This window comes from Electrona antarctica (assembly GCF_951216825.1).
Source record: "Electrona antarctica genome assembly, chromosome: 17".
Taxonomy (NCBI): Eukaryota; Metazoa; Chordata; class Actinopteri; order Myctophiformes; family Myctophidae; genus Electrona; species Electrona antarctica.
In genome coordinates this window covers 21,972,385-21,986,798 of record NC_136798.1, presented here as the reverse complement: position 1 = coordinate 21,986,798, position 14,414 = coordinate 21,972,385, and the positions used below count along the sequence as shown (strand labels likewise).

At 42.3% G+C, this 14,414-nt stretch overlaps 1 protein-coding gene across 1 annotated transcript in view; it reads left to right on the top strand.

Annotated features, from left to right (window-relative positions):
* Positions 1–14,414, top strand: part of ncoa1 (nuclear receptor coactivator 1) — a 91,983-nt gene that overhangs the window by 17,091 nt on the left and 60,478 nt on the right. The window contains exon 2 of the mRNA XM_079525407.1: positions 7,675–7,857. The gene's annotated coding sequence lies outside the window, so the exon portion shown is untranslated. The remainder of the gene's footprint in view (positions 1–7,674; positions 7,858–14,414) is intronic.

Sequence of the window (14,414 nt, the reverse complement as noted above, 5' to 3'; positions counted from 1 at the left end):
ATGAAATAGAAACGTGGTCCGTCCTATTAAGAATCCTCAAACACACTAGTTCCATCTACCACACATAAATCTTCATTCAGTGAAATCACATCATCACCACCATGTTAACAGCAACTAATACCCATGAGGATTGTATCTGATTGCAAATATTGAGTTAAACAGGAACTTTTTACCACTTTGATGCATCATGAAATACCTGTCATTTCAAGTATCCAGCTAGAAAGGTATGCTCAGCAGAGTGGAAATTTCGGCTAATGCATGCAGTTACATTTCTACCTACAGCCATGAATGTGTATCAGTTATTACCAGTATTACCAGTACATTGTCTCTACTCTTCCTCCCTCTCTCTCATCCACATTCATAGTCAACCCAATGCCTTATGCCAATTATGTTTGTATCGCTAGTCAATCAAAGGTTGCAGTGTGTTGGGTGTTTGTTGCCTCACAGTCCTTCACAAGAGGAAGTAACATCTGTGTTAAATAGGATCGATAAGGACTGTTATTCAAAGGTTAGGTTTAGGGATCGCCTCAGTGGTGTCCGATTAGAACTTAAACCGGGATGTTTAACAGGTGTAATTGGAATGGTGGTCTTAGTGAAGCTATGCAAGGTATCTGGGTTGTGAAGTCCTTATCTTTTTCAGCACATATATGGAACTCTGTGCTTGCCTATGACCTTGCCACATACCGTACGCCTAGTGTGAACACTCTTTTAAGTAATGGTTGATGCTCTAAAGGTCTATTTTATACTATCAGTCCTAGCCTGGCTCCAGCCCTGAATCGCTACCATTACAAATATTTTTTTTGGGTCCTTTTTATTATTGATATTGAGCACCAATGATATAGGAACATAGGTATTTCAGAAAACTTTCAGGATTTAGAAGACATTTTTTAATGTCAGACCTAAATGGGTTAAGACATTTGTCATTCATTGTCAATTTGTCAAACAAATAGTTACATGCTACTGGTTATGAAACCATTGGTTGATAGGTATCTTGTTCTGTTCTGTAGTGACCGCCCCTCCATTACATTGTCCCACCCATTTTTTATGTTAATGTAAAGTTAGCTTCACATTAACATACCAAAGAACAAGATTCCTTTACAGGATCTCCTCACTGGTCAACAAAAACACCTTGAAGACCCACAAGACAGGAGCGCTCGTACAAGGTTTCTTCGACTATGCATGCACCTCTTGGTACCACAGGAACTCAAAGGCCCTTAACTCTTTGAGAGTTTCAAGGATTTCTATATAGTTTTTAGACTTCTCTATGGCAGAATGGCGTTTTTGAATGATTTATTGAAAATTCTCTGTTGTGAATGTGTGACAACGAAAGACCTTCAGAGAAAGCTTGGCTTGTCTGCTTCCAGGAAAAAAATGAACTGAGTTGATAAAATGTTTAGTTTTTGTGTTGGAAGCCATTTAAAAGAGCCTGCATTTACACTGGGTAGTGTTTCTAGGACAACAAAAAAAGTTATGCCCGGTTGAAGTTTTATTTTCTAAATAACTTTTTTTCTGCTGGGCGTACATAGCCATGCAATATCTCATTTTAAAGGGTGAGTTGTCTAGTTCAATTAAAATAAAATAAAAAGTTTCTCACATGTACCACTGTAGATATTTTGCCATCTATAAATAGCATGGTCAGTCATGATCAATCTGACCTATCCAGCTAAAAGTCCCCCTAGCTCTGAAATGGAACATCATATAAACTCAATTCTTTTTTGGGGTAAAATTAGACATTCTAACGCACATTTTGATATATACCATGTTTACATAGTCTTACCAGTACCTTGTCTATTCATGCATGTATCTCAAAAACCTGTTGTGAAGAAACAGTTTTGATAAAAAAACACATCCAAGGACATTGTTTTGATATGACTTTGTGCCCATGATATGTATCAAAATATAGACTTGAATGTATACTGTATTATAACAAAAAATTGGGTTCTTACCATCTACCGTTACAGAGTAAATCACAGTTGAAACTCGCTTAGTCAAACCATAAACCTCAGAATAGTGAACAAAATAGCCATGACAGGTCTAACTCATTGTAAAAGCGTCTTTTATTTTTTATGACTACTAACATAATACAATTATAATAAATATTACAGAAAATAAATAGGCCTACATACAAAACAGTTGTCCCCAAACTCCCCAGTGTCCCCAAACCACTGCATTCCAGTTGTTCTTGACGGTGTGTGTGTGTGTAGGCTAAATTAAAAAAAAACAACAACTGAAATGAATGAATGCATCCGGTTCAGTGTCGGAGAACTCCATCGCAGTCTTGACTCTTCGTCTTCATCATCATCATCATCATCATCATCATCATCATCATCATCATCATCATCATCATCATCATCATCCTCCTCCTCCTCCTCCTCATCTGATGCCAGTTCTAAATATATAAAAATAAACATTTAGCTGTAGTCAGCCCGGCCAATAGCCAGTTGGGGACGGGGGACGGGGACGTAGGCTATCTGACATCATCGTCATCATCATCATCACACGGAGACACACTAAACAATGTACAATCATGATAGTATACAATATTTAATGAATGCGATTATCATGCAAGCTCAGACGTCAATGAAACGTCATACAGATCTTATATAATACGCTACTGTTAGCGTCATCATAACCACGCGTTGCTTCAGTAAACGATGCATGTTTGTTCTCCGTCTTTGTAGACAGTAAATAAAAGGAGCGAACATTACTCTAAAGATCAGATCGCCTATAAGGCACGCTACAATATAAAATACTTGTACTGCCATGCGTGCATGCCTGCTACGATACATTTGTACTGCACCGACCAACCGATCGACACCATTAGCCAGCACCTTTGGTGCTGGCTAATGGCTGGGGGCCATCGTGGTGAGTCATTCTGGCGTCATGATCTGACTAGTAGTAGTAATTATCCAAGCATCTATTTGTAGCGATCATCTTATGATTTCTGATCACTATAGAAGGGCATTTTCTACAATAAGATTACCTCAAAACATTCCGGGTTGATCGTCTTCTTCAATGGTTTCCCGGTATAGCTCATCGGACGACGATGGGGAGACAATGAAAAAAGGAGGGAGGGAGCAGCGAGTCTCGCTGTAAGCACTGGACCAGGGCTACTCCGCCTGGAGAAGGCGACTGGGACGCGTATGGATCAATACTACTACCACAAAACTCGCTCAAATAAATAGTACTGCTTTCAACTTTTTCTGCTAGAAAATCGCTCGGGCGAGACGGGTAAACAGGCAAAACAATGAAAACTATGAAGACTCCCTCTGCCCCCACTGTTTACAGGGGGTGGGACCAGCTTCCAATGGCAACACGTACACGTGTGTCACGTGACACGGGTTTTCTGGGTAATGTAGTTGGAATATAAGCTCAGGAATTTAAACAGCGCTTCGGAGCATATTAATATGTTTAGATTAATCAAAAACGGCGAAGACGCCAATTGGCGTCATTGATCATTTACGGAATTCTGATGAAGACGCCAATTGGCGTCTTTCACCTTCTAAGGGTTAAAACAAGGCTCCAGACTTCCCAAAACAAACTGGTCAGGCTCCTACTTGGCCTCACCCCCCGAACCCACCTCACCCCTGCCCACTTTGACAGGCTGGAATGGCTTAGGGAATGGCTTAGGGTCGACGATTCGACTAAGATAGTAAAGATACCCATGTACCTGTCTAAATACTTCCTTAATGTTAACGAAGTCCACACCCACAACACCAGAGGGATTGCAACAAACCATGTGCAACCCAGATTCGGCACAAACAAGGGACTAAATTCTTCTCGCTCCTACGCCACCAAAATGTGGAACGCCCTACAGTCATTAAGACATGCAAATCCCTTGACTCCTTCAAAACCGCTCTCAAAGGGGACGGCTGCAATTCGAAACTGGCCCCCGTAAAATCTGAATCCCCCCGGCCCCACCACTTTTTCCCCTAACTGTATGTTTCTTTTCCCTTTTTACTTCCTTTATGATGAATTCCTGTTCTGTTCTTTGGCTATATAGAAGTGTATATTTGTACGTCTCTAAATGTTTTGATGAATTGAACAAGGTGTACCCTCTTGTAAACAAGTATAATGCTTTGGGTCGTCCACTCACAGTTAACCGTTTCCGTCCGTAGGACGTGGCCACACGTCCTAGGGAATCCAATCGAGGGATGCATTGGACGTGTGTACACGTCCTAGTGCATCCTCAATGATAACAGGTGAGAGAACAATATTCTGAATTTTTTCCTTTTTTATTTTTCAGTCTGACTCTCGGCCACCGTCCTTCGCGCTCTACGGCCATATTAGCTTCCTGTTGACTTAGCTGTTAGCGCGGCAGAAAGAATGCCTCGTATCTGCTAATCTAGGGCGCTCTCCGTGGTTTTGATCTGATGGATATACTAGCGCTTCATTTCTGCTCCTCATCCGCCTCTCGTTCAAAATATGGACGCTTTTTGGATCATATATCGTATAAATTAAAACGATAGCAATGTAAGCTCAAAGTAAAGCAAACTATTTCTCATTTTCTTTCCCGGATTGTTTCCGGGGGGTGGGTTTCAGAGTAAAAACGGCCATGTCTTTCCGACACCCCAGAGCTCCTATTTTGAAGGAATCCCGGTGCTGATTGTGTTAACAGTATTTGTATTGAGTTCTGCAAACTGTTGATAAATATTTCAATCAATCAATCAGTCAGTCAATCAAATTGTACCAGTGTACTTTCATGTAAGCAATTGGCTACTTCCACTACATCCCATAAGCCATAGGGACAGTTGCATTGTGATTGGCCAGCCTGGCAGGATGCTTATCCCATAGCTGGGCAAGGAAAGCTCTAACGAAAATTACATAGTAGTCTGTTTTTTCATTGATGCACGTACACACGCACGCACGCACGCACAAACACATGAGCTCCTGAAAGACTAGACTGTGCCCGACAAACACAGGTCTAGTCTGGTACAATGATAAGTGAGTTTCTTAAGATTTTCGCTGGAACTGGTTGACATAGGGAGAGCTGAAATAGTTTCTCACCCTTTCATCTTATCTTTGGTAATGACTTTAAGCATGTTTGGTTGAATAAGTAAGAGTTTAGTTGTGGTAGGTACTAGGTAGACGTTTACCAGCTACCAAACCGTAACGTCAGTGTTGGTACCCTATTCCACAGGCTGTCACTTCATTTCCAGTTGGAATAGAAAGAAACCCATTTCACAAATGCAAATGTTCGCTTCAATTAAGGCTTAATGAATGTTCGAGAGTCACAATTCCAAAAATTCAGCACTGCCCGATACCTAGAAACATTTCTGTCAGGGAATTGTACCAAAGATAAGCAAGAACTAAAATTACCTAACTTTAAATCTCTATTCAGTGACTTGAGCTAGATTGTGTAGAACCGGTCCGGTCCGCTAGGGGCGCCAATGAGTAGCCTTCTCCTGACGTCACTTCTCCATGATACGGGGGCGCGCATGCAGGTTTTTGGCTACTAGCTACTAGCTAGCTCTTAGCATTGAACATTGCCGTCTTATTGGCTAAATATGGAATTAAAAAAATATGGATTTAGATCAAATATCTTAGTTTTAATGAAATTGAGTTGACGTGTATTTCTTTAGGGTAACAGTTGCATGATCCCAAAATCACACTTGACTCCCATGTTCTTCCCGTTGCCTACAAGTCTTGGTCCCCATGGGACATTCTAAACTCCGGACAAAAAATGTCATGCAGGGTTGAGAGACCATGGGACGGGCGATCCGAGTATATTATGACGGGTGGTATTGTATTATATACTAGTGTGTGTGTGCTCGCTGCAGCCACGTCTTGCAATAGAGAAATACTGTTTTGTTGTAGCAAACATTGGGGTAGCCCACTAGCCCGTAGACTTACCCTGCCGTGGCCAGCATCAATGCGGATTCCCCGCTATGACATTGGCCAAGCCAGGCAACGGTAGCCTAAGATTTATACTCTCGTTAGTCTCGTATTGATTCTGACGCTTGTAGTGTGTGTGTGTGTGTGTGTGTGTGTGTGTGTGTGTGTGTGTGTGTGTGTGTGTGTGTGTGTGTGTGTGTGTGTGTGTGTGTGTGTGTGTGTGTGTGTGTGTGTGTGTGTGTGTGTGTGTGTGTGTGTGTGTGTGTGTGTGTGTGTGTGTGTGTGTTATTTTCCTATAATATGCATTTATATTTATATAGGCAAACGTGTTCAAGTAGAGAAATGTACATTCATTTGCTCATCATGAATGATTATAGGCATAGCTTCAAATGACAACCAAAATGTGAAGAATAATTTTTATTTACAAAACAAACAAATATATGGCAGGCAGCTGCTGTCATAAAGCTTCACCGATGTCCAGTGTCCACAGTACTGTCCCGTTGCAAATCTTCTGGATCTGGTCGGTATTAGACGAAAGATGTCCCTAATTGACAAAAGACTTGATTAGAACCGTAGACTATTGTTACGTGGTCTGGCATATTCCAACTAAATATTAATTTCATTAATGTAAACGAACAACTTGTAGGCTATTTAGCTTCCATGTAGGTCAAGTTTGTTGAATGAATAAATATATAATCCATACACGCATGCTCGTGTGACATGACTATCAAGGATATTCCCATTTGATTCTGTGATTCAGTGGTTAATTATATTATCAAACTGATACCCTCAGATCATTCAGGATGTGTGCTGCTCCACCAGACACCATGTATTCTGGTTTAGCTAGCCAAGAAGCTAGCAACACAGAGCAGCAACACAGTTATAATGCAGCACCGTATGACAGTATAGCCTAGCCTGGCTTGGTCAGCCTCATAGCGTAGATACACTGAAGCTTGAATCCACAATATGAAGCAGCTCGCCAAGCCAGGCTACGTATAGCCTACACAGCAAACTTTACTTACACGTGAAAACACCGCTGGTTATGGAGTCTGGAAGAATTGTGGCCGACTGGCCGTGGTTCCCGCTGGCATCCCGCTCTTCCAGCAGCTTGTGTCGGTAAACAGACCACCCAGCTGCTAGTGGAAAGCCTGGTGACGCGGCTAGCTGGATACTCCATGTCCCACACAGACGGCTAGGAAAGCCTGGGTGACGCGGCCCTACTCCATGTCCCACAGCAGACAGACAGCTGTCACCTGGCTCTTCTCTGTGTTCACCAATGGGTCTTCACTAGCAGATTTCTTCTCTTGGCTACTCTTTATAATTATTTTCTTGTTATTTGAGCTGGTGACTGCATTCGGATTTTCCACCAGTGCTCCGCCATGTTGTAAACAAGATGTGCACATGCTCTACAGTGGGGGAACGTGCAACAAGCACGCGCACCAAGGCCCGCCCCCGCTCGGTCATGATTGGAGGAAGGCCCCCCTCTATCCTGATTGGATGAAGGAATTGCCACCCAAAGCCCAAACCGAAACTAGGGTTTTTTCCCCCCATTTTTTTGGGTGATATCTGAATTAAGTGCGATCTTTTAATGACTCAAGCATGCACAATAATCGTTTTGAGTGTGAAATGTCAAAAAGGAAAATTTACTGAATTAAAACAAGGCAGCACAAGATAAAATATAATAAGTGATTTACATAGAAGAGTGCCATGTACAGAGTTATATGTGATGTAATAAAGTCGACACCGAAGACAAATGAGAGAGAAAGTTTAGAGAAGCGGAGAAGAAAACTCTTTTTAACGGATTACTTCTGCCCTAATGTTCTCTTTCTCCCCCTGTAGTGCGACTGGCCTGCTGCCCTTCCAGCACCAGGGATGGTGCTGCATAACGGGGAGGCCGTGACACCGTAACGCCACCCCCCTCAGCCTCACCTCCACCTCTCCGTCCATCGTCCCACTGTGCCTAGGAGTTGGCCACAACAGCCCCCCGCATGACTCACCACCTGGACCCCTAGATCCATTTAGGTACAGTATCTGAAAACAAAAAAGCTTGTTTGTGCTTAATCCTGAACTCTAGCACGTCCCCATTTTAAGACGCAGGTGTTTTCGGTGTAAAATTGCAGTTTACATGGCTATTAATTCACCAAAAGATGCAGCTATGTAATGGAACAATTATCAAATATGAAATGTATTACACTTATACAGAGTACTTACTGTTAGTTGGTTTTAATTTTTCCAAACAGTCAAATAGTCCCCCCACAATAACGTGGTAAACATTGCATAAACATGGCACCAATATCTAGTTCCTGCAGTACCAAAGGCTGTACTGCAAAGCATGAATGTGTTCATGTTGTCTAACAAATTAGTACAGTACCTGGTACAGGTCCTGTTTCACTTGTGAATATGGGTCCAGCTGCAATGGGCTCTTTAACAGACCTGACTGTCCTTCCGAAACTCCCCTTATTGATTTCAGAGAGAGCCCATTAGATCCACTGGATGCAGATAATGTCAATGTAATGTTTTATTTTCAACTTTAACAACTTAATGCATAATAACAGGATGAACCATGTTGTACTTTCTCATCTGATTATATCTCTGATCAAAGTCTAAAATGTAATCCACATTCCGCAATGCAAACAACACAGTCACAGGGGTTGACACTAAGGTCTCAGAGGCACTTGCCCGTCAGGCAAGTACAGGTCATGTTCTACTTGTCCAAAGGTCATGCCGACATGCCCAAAAAGCAAATCATCCATTATAAAATGATAGGTAAACTTTACGGTGTTAGAACAAATTAATGTTAAACCAATCGATAATGCTGAGTGGCGACAGTCACTTTGAAAAAACAGAATTGAATGTAACTGCTAGTTATAAAAAGGTAGCATTGTTCTTCATGAATAGCCAATAATAAGGTGGATTGCACTTGCCTGTCGGGCAACCTGAAACCAAACTCACTTGCCGCAACGTTTTATTTACTTGCCATGGGCAGTCGGGCGACCATTCCACATTCCACGGTGTGCGATCGTGGTGAAGATTAATATTCTGTGACTACTTAAAGGTGGTTAAATAAATCTGTCAGTAAATTAATTAAGTGACTCGATCGTGCCATGGTGCATGGAAGGCGGTAGTAGTAAACATGCTGGGCTCTCATTGTCGTGCTGTTGCCATGGGAATGTAGTATCTAGCCAGAGTTACTGATATGATTTTGTCCAACACAATTGAAACCTGCACAGTTAAAATCGCCACTAAATCAGTTTAACCACCTCTACAAGCTCACAATTAGAGGAGCTCAGATCTGCTAGTGTCAATATAATCTTAGACTGGAAAGATTTTTTTAACAAATCTTCCTGGTTCCTGGCACACAATATTTCCAGGTGGGGGCTGCAGCCAAATGCCTATTCATTTGGTGGGCCATGACATGAAAAAGTTTGAAAACCAATGTGATAACAGATGGTCAGGTTCCCTCTCCCAAACAAAGTCGCCTCAAATAAGGTCTGTGTTTAACACAGGGAATAGCTACTTTACTTTACTAGCTAATTTTGTCCTACAATGTGACAACATGGCGCCACTCTGTTGCTGTTTGGTCTCACTGGCTCCACTGTGATGAATGCAGCTGCTTAACCCCCAGCACATAACTCATGTATGCTTGTTGCATCTATGCATACATACAATAGCAACAATGTCCAGCTGAAGTTTGTGAATTTACTTGAGTTTGTGGCTTGTTATATTGCAGTTTGTTGTGATTCCTTAGTTTTTCTGTCCATGTACATTGTGTGATAGAAGTAACCCTTTTTGGCCTCAGAGATGAGTACAGATTTATCTTATAACTAGAAAAAGTGCCCTTCTGGGCACAGGTCTCCACCAGGAGGATAGGAGTGTGTGTGATGTTTGGCAAAATGTTTAGGAGTAATATAATCATGTTTTGTGTGTGTGTGTGTGTGTGTGTGTGTGTGTGTGTGTGTGTGTGTGTGTGTGTGTGTGTGTGTGTGTGTGTGTGTGTGTGTGTGTGTGTGTGTGTGTGTGTGTGTGTGTGTGTGTGTGTGTGTGTGTGACACAGCTTGGCCTGTTGTAGCGCCACCATGAGGCTGATTTGAAAACTGTCAAGTGGCATTTTTTCGTCAGCCTAGTGGGAATATGCATGCACAGTTTCACCGAAATCGGACGCTGCGTTGAGTAGTTGTGGCGATTTGTACAAAACGGGTACCAAGCGGGCTACTCCTGAAAAGTTTAGAAGCCAATCGTAGGCAATGAAGGTGGATTACATGACTATGGAGAGCATGTGTACCGATTTGCGTGAAATTTGGGTTACATCTGAAGGAGTAATATTAGAAAATGTGTTTTACATATGTCGGCCTCCTGGTGGCGCTATAAAGAGCAGATGTGAAAAATTCCAGGCAAAGGTTTTTCCTTGGCCTCTAGGGAGTTGGCATACAAAGTTATCCACAAATCCGTGCAGTTGGAGGTAAAAACACTTTTCGGCCAGTTATAGCGCCACCATGAGGCTGAGTTGAAAATGTTCACGTGGCATTTCTTCCTCGGCCTAGTGGGAATGTGCGTGCGCTATTTCACGGAAATCACACGATGTGTTCATGATTTGCAGCATTTTGTTTGAAACTGAACACTCCTGCGAACTTTGGAAGCCAATCTTAGCCAATCAGGATGGAGTCTGAGAAATCTGAAAGACCCGTTTGGTTGAATGGCTCTAGAGAGACTGTGTACCAATTTGCGTGATGTTTGGACAAAATCTTTAGGTGTACTGTCCAAAAACTTGTTTTGCACAAAGCGGCCTCCTGGTGGCGCTATAACAGGCCGTTCTGGAAATTTTGGGGCAGAGGTTCATCGTTGGCATCCAGGGAGTGTGTGTGCAAAATGTGGCATCGACCGGGTTAACAGTGCCGGAGATTAGCTGTTCACAGACGGACACACGGACACACGGACGGACGGACGGACACACGGACGGACGGACAGAGTGCAAAACATACTCTCTCCCCATGCCTTCGGCCTGGTGGAGACAATAAAGTATTATCTTATAAATATTTGATATTATATCACACAATACTTTTCGTAGAGATGCTCCAATAATCGGCCACCATGATTGGCCGATATTCACTCCAAATGACTCGATCGGTGATCTGCAATTGATCTGGAGAAATCATCTTATACCATTTAAGTGGTATAAAGGTCAATAAGATATATAGTATATCATTTTGCATCTGTGACAGGCCTAAACATTCTCCCCTTCCTACACACACACACACACACACACACACACACACACACACACACACACACACACACAGGAACAGTTTTGAAGTGGGTTTTGACATATAATAATTTTGGAAATATTCAAATTTACGCACAAGATCGGTATCGGTATCGGCCGATCATGAGATAAACAATCGGTGATCAGAGCATCCCTACTTTTGCGCTACCCCAACCACCACCAACATCTTGTTTAAAACGCTCAATGAATTAGACGGTGTTCAATTGAGAGTAGGGGTGGGCGATATGGACAAAAGTATTATCACGATATTTTTTCAAGCCGTATCACGATAAACGATATTATCACGATATTTTTTCGCGCGTTTTTGAGGGGCGCTAGCCCCTCCTATATACGGGTTTAATGTTTGTTTTTAATTCAATGTTTGTTTTAAAAACGCCATTGACAATGAAGAGAAATTAATGTTTGTTTTGTCCCTAACACAAACATTAAATCCCATTAACAATAAAGAGAATTTAATGTTTGTTTTGACACAGTTTGTTTTACATCATCATTACATCACATCATAGCAATCAGAGCGCCCCTCACTTCACACAGGTGTGATTTACAGTACAACGTAACAAAAAACTAAAATAAATACCATTTAGTAGACCCTCCAGAAAAACGCGGGCAAAAATATTATTATTATTTAATATTGATTATGCGATGGAATATGCAGGGTTTTATGTGAATTTATGCAGCAAAATATGATATATAATATAATCACTTTTGAAAAAGTGATTAACCTACACCCTATGGTATTGGTTCTCAAAGTGGGGTCCAGCAGTTCCAGGAGGTCCCCAGCTAAATTTATGAATATCATAAATATCTATTTAACCACTTTAATCATACACATTGGCTCACACAAAATATTTTTTCAGATTGGGGTCCACAGTCAAATACATATTAATGTAGGGGTCCTTGATTGAGTGCGCAGAGCCATGCAAAACGTCTGCCTTTCATGATTTTCAAGGCAAAAAAAGCAAAGCTTTGTCAACACTCTGCCTTAATTTACTGCTCTTCAAGGCAAAAGGAATACCTCATGTCATTCCTTAGATAAGTGAAACTCCGGTTTATGTTGTGGTTTTACTCTCTCTATTAGGGATTTAAAATGTTATGCTTGCAAGTGTTGATCCCATCTGCTTCCATGGAATACTATAACGTTTTGCTGAGTTGGTTTGCTGGATACGTTTTTCAACGTGGCGACTGAGTTTACAAGGAGTAGGCTATCATCAATGGATGCACGTCCCATAAAGTAGGATTCACTTTAAATTGTCATTATGAAAGTTTCTTGAGTTTTGGCGGAGCTACATTATAGACTGAGCAAGGGAGGAGAAGACTGACGGGAGTGTACAGCGCAAGTCAGCACACACACACACACACACACACACACACACACACACACACACACACACAGCGTGTGTTTTGCAAACTATGAAGTGGCTGTCGGCGAAACCGTAGGAGTTTGAAAATATTTCAAAATAATGTTCGTCCTTGTCCCTTACGGACGGAGAATCCGAAATAGTTCCATACCACTGCTGTACAGTTCTTTTTGGGAACTAGCCCTTCCTCAACCTCCACTCGCTCGACATCTGAGTATAATTGCCTGTCCATTTCTTTCGTCTTTCTTTACACATTATTCTGTGCGGAGCGCAGTGAGTGTAGACAAACTCCTGCAGTGCTTCCCTCTCTGCTCAGAAGAAAGGGGCGGGGACTTTGGGAGTGCTCAGAACCCACCCGATCTATAAGCAAACAATGCCTTGCATTGCGGTGCAGTAGCGAAGCGTCGTTAGCTTGTAGATTTGTTATTTTTGGTGAACGAAACCGTCGTACTGCAGAAGTATAAATTACTAGGCCTGTCAGTCGATTAAAATATTTAATCGCGATTAATCGCATGATTGCCCATAGTTAATCGCCGATTAATCGCAAATTAATCGCATATTTTGTATCCATTCTAAATATACCTTAATTCCATTATGTATTCTGCATTTGAGCCACAGACCACCATTTGATGACATTTAGCCTTCCATTTGGTTACCAACTCTCCATCATTTAGCTGGGGACCACCTGGAACCCCCTCAGGGACCACTGGTTCAATCAGAACCACTGCTTTTCAAGTTTTAAATACTCTTATCAACATGGGAGAATGCTTGCTTTATTGCAAATGCCATGGAAGAGGGAAACAAAATCATAAACTCAACTCAACACAGTCTCACACACACACACACACACACACACACACACACACACACACACACACACACACACACACACACACACACCCAGGCGAGAGCTCTCTCTCCTGTAAGCACACACGCACAGTCAGGCTGTCAACATTAGCATTAGCATGGTCTGTGTAGCATCACGCTATCACAACTGACTATGTTTGTCAACCAAAACTGCCAGAGTTTTGCTTTTGCCCAATGCCCAATTCAAAGAGCTTCTCATCTAACACGTTGTGGAGCAAATGAATTAATAACAAGCCCAACGAACGCGACGACTCGAGTGCTCACAGCTCAACTGCCTAGCCCACACTGGTAGGCTACACTCGATCTGCGCACCGGTCCTGCACAGGCTGACGGACGAGTCACTGGGAGAGAGAGTGGGGAGAGAGGCGGGGCTCACTGACTGCCTGCATTCACATGAATGCGTCTCTCAACCATTCTGTCAAACTTCACCGTGCGTTAATCGCGCGTTAATTAAATTAACGCCGTTAAAATGACTGAGTTAACGCACGATTAACGCGTTAACTTTGACAGCCTTATAAATTACACATCATAGAACGTGCATGCGCTGCATCTGATAGAGTGAATTTATCGTGATGGAAACGATAACTCTAAAAAGCCGTATCGTGGAGACGTTGTATCGTCCCGACGATATTTATCACCATATCGAACACCCCTAATTGAGAGGCAGTGCAGGATGCATACACTAACTAGCTGAATACGTGAAACTCCAGTCTTCACTATCTCAAACCTAATGGCTTTTCAATCTAATTTCTAAGAGGGCCAATTAGTTCAGGCCGAAATGAAAATTAATGTGGCGGATGGAGGGGTATGTGTTTGGAAATTTAAAATAATTTCTTGGTGAGGTATGTGGGTCTTCATTACTCTTCTGTTCTCTTCCTTCCTCCCCCTCTCTGGTGTCCTTTCTTCCTGTGTTTTCTAATTCTATGTTGCAGTCTAGCCCTGTGGAGAGGAAGGAGTGACTGATACCTGGCTTACAGTGACACACTAGAACAGGGTTCCCCAATAGGCGGCCCGCGGGCCATTTGCGGCCCGCGGAGCGCCCCCTGGGGGTCCCAGATATAAATGGCATTAAA